General features: G+C 40.7%; 2 long non-coding RNA genes across 4 annotated transcripts; one reads left to right on the top strand and one right to left on the bottom strand.

Moving 5' to 3' along the window:
• Nucleotides 1-290: 290 nt before the first annotated feature.
• Nucleotides 291-624, bottom strand: LOC149181166 (uncharacterized). Its single transcript, XR_016257530.1, has 2 exons — nt 525-624; nt 291-349 (listed from the first exon to the last, which is right to left on the bottom strand). It is a non-coding gene; the product is annotated as an uncharacterized LOC149181166 (long non-coding RNA).
• A 527-nt stretch (nt 625-1,151) lies between these two features.
• On the top strand, nt 1,152-2,015 carry LOC149181165 (uncharacterized). 3 transcript variants are annotated; one of them, XR_016257529.1, is made up of 3 exons: nt 1,152-1,314; nt 1,446-1,604; nt 1,915-2,015. It is a non-coding gene; the product is annotated as an uncharacterized LOC149181165 (long non-coding RNA). The 3 variants fall into 3 exon arrangements; XR_016257528.1 differs by lacking the exon at nt 1,915-2,015 and adding an exon at nt 1,685-1,892 and having other exon boundaries at nt 1,153-1,314; XR_016257527.1 differs by lacking the exon at nt 1,915-2,015 and adding an exon at nt 1,691-1,890 and having other exon boundaries at nt 1,154-1,314.
• Nucleotides 2,016-2,724: the final 709 nt, after the last annotated feature.

Below are 2,724 nucleotides of genomic sequence, written 5' to 3'. Positions count from 1 at the left end.
CATGGCAGTTCTATGTTTTACAGGAAAAGATAATGGTCCTACTATTGAAGAATACATAAAGCAAACTAAGTCAGTATGGGAAAAAAATTGGAAGGAAATTTAATGAATGTCTTAGCCATGAGAAGAATGCCTAATTATGGTTGAAAGGTATAATAATAGTATGTTCGTGTTGAATCAAAAGGGTTGGAAGCAGTGGACGGTGGTTCTAAGAATTTCTAAAACAGAACTCCACATACCAGTTCCAGAGTAAATTCAATGCCCTCTCTTAGGTTAAAGCTCACAATTTTGAATTTATCCTTCGTCTTCTTCTTTTTCTGAGGGTTTTTTGGCTGCTCTACAAATTTTATAACTGCACCAAATTATCATCATTGGCAGAAAACCTCTTTTATAAGCCACACATAACATCCAAACATAACGTTGATTTAATTATAAAGAAAAGGTATTGTTTAGATCCATGCTCCCAAGTACCATATAGCTCAGAAAGTAAAACTAAGTATTTTATAGCACCAAGACGTGTATTTTACCAGTTGTAGTTATGGAATCTTTTGACCAAGGATACCATTTGGAGGTCTCATAAAAGATATTTTGGGAGCATTTTACTGGAACTGCAAGCATCATTCAAAAAAATTTAGTAACAGAGTAAAACAATCGAGAACTTCTTTTGAATGAGATCTGGTTGGATTGACAATGTATACATAACTACCTGAATCCAATGCCTTCCTTTGAAAGGGACTTTCGTCGTCCTTTTGACTCTCACGCTGACACCTGGCGGACTGGGCAATTTGCTTAGTGTTTGTTCACGCTTGATTCTCACGCTGACACCTGGTCGATCGCCTCTTCTCGCTCCATCGTTTCAATTCCCTCTGCAACGGCTTCGTTCGCATAAGCAGCATGAATTCCCGTAATTTTTCCGATGTTTTCGTTGGGAGTGGCGGCGGTGGACAGTGGAAAGGGATATGGCACATCTGGAACATTACAGAATTAATTGATAAACCATTTGGATGGCTACCTTCAGCGGAGGCAAAGAGATAATGTGCAGACTTACAGTATAGCTGGCTCTGTTTTTGCTCCTCCATTTTACGGTGTGCGGATAAATCGCTGGATTTACCGGTGAATTCCGCGGAATTGAGTCCGTCGTCGCTCTGCAGCTCGCAGGGCTTGATTTTTGGTTTTATTTTCTGTCAGGTCTGCTCCTCGTACAATTCTTTGGCTTTGGCGGCAGAAAATGCAAGTTTCTTTGTCGGTTTGGCATTTTCTTTTTCTAAATTCTGCAAAAGATCAATCGGAAGTTGAGCTGTCGGTTTAATTTCTGAGGTAGAGCTATCGTTTTGATTTGTGAGGTCAAATGCTCTTCGTACCGCAGGAGCTGCTTTAGTTATTATTTTGTCTGTTTATTGATAACGATAATGGTTAAAGATTTAAACGTGTCGATGGGTTTCTTGCAGGTTGCGGCTGGGGTTCAATGCGGGCGGTTCCCGCAGGATGGACTGCTTTCTTTAATTGCCGGTACATTGAAGCTTTAAATAAAGTGCAGAAAGGCGTTTCCTTTGAAGTCTTCTTTGCTGAATTCTTTCACAGCTAGAAATTTCGGCTTTGTCTGAAAGGTAATTTGCTTTATGGCTGAGAATTTGGTAGGTTTTCTGTTAACATTTTCGAGATTTTGAAGTTCAGTATGTGTTTGAAGCGACAGCTGGTTCCGGTCTCTTGAAGGCACTGTAAAGAATATTTGGCACCGCTTTTTACTCTGTGAAATTTAAGAAGCTTCGGTTCGCGAACCGGCTTGAGAAATTTTGCCTTGGGAAAATTGCTGAAGGCTGTACACGCATTCCTGGACTCTGTGTATGCATCTTTTTCATATAATTATATCACGAAGTTGGCTGCGGTGCTTTGACATGCCTTTGAATATTGTTGTAGGTTAGAAGACATTTCAGGCCAGAGTTATTGAATAGACTTGATGAGATAGTTGTATTTGATCCTCTTTCTCATGATGAGCTCAAGAAAGTTGCTAGACTACAAATGAAAGATGTAGCAATTCGTCCTGCAGAGAGAGGTGTTGCTTTAGGGTTTACAGATGCCGCTCTGGATCTTGTTGTTCACGAAGCCTATGATCCTTGGGTAATAACATTGAAATATGTTTATTATGGCTGTTGTTGCCATTTACATTAATCTGTAAGTGAGAGGTACGCATGGTCATAACAACTTACAAGGGCATGGTCATTCCATGCCAGCTGCTAAAAGTCCTCTATTTAGCCACAAGGACAACAACCCCCGCATGACAGATAGAGAGGAGCGAAGATCCACCTACTACACATCAACACAGAAGAGCTGCCACGGTCAACTTCCATCTCAAGCGAGCGAGACACCAGCGAGATCGAGGGTTCACCTTTCTCTTGGATGGCTAGATGCACATGCATGGTACCAGTGGACTACTCTTTTGAGTAGATCTTATTATTTGTGTTCTTCTCATGTTTCGGGGATGAAACATGTTAAGGGGGGTGGAATGTTATATACCTAGGGGGGATACCATGGGGTACAAAGGGAGGCACCCAAGGGAATAATGTAATAATGGGATAGGCCATAGTAATAAATAAGGTAGTTAACCCATATCATGTAAGGGACCACAAATAGTTAGTAATAATGTAATGGGCCCATGGTATTAGATAGATGGTATTGAGGGAACCATGGTAATGACCCATGGTATTATATGTATGATGCCTATAAAGA

Source organism: Pinus tabuliformis, chromosome 3_2 (assembly GCF_031772625.1).
Source record: "Pinus tabuliformis cultivar Carrire ecotype Pingquan chromosome 3_2, CPIR1, whole genome shotgun sequence".
Classification (NCBI taxonomy): Eukaryota; Viridiplantae; Streptophyta; class Pinopsida; order Pinales; family Pinaceae; genus Pinus; species Pinus tabuliformis.
Note: the sequence above shows the minus strand (reverse complement) of the source record. Positions and strands in the feature narration are given on the sequence as shown.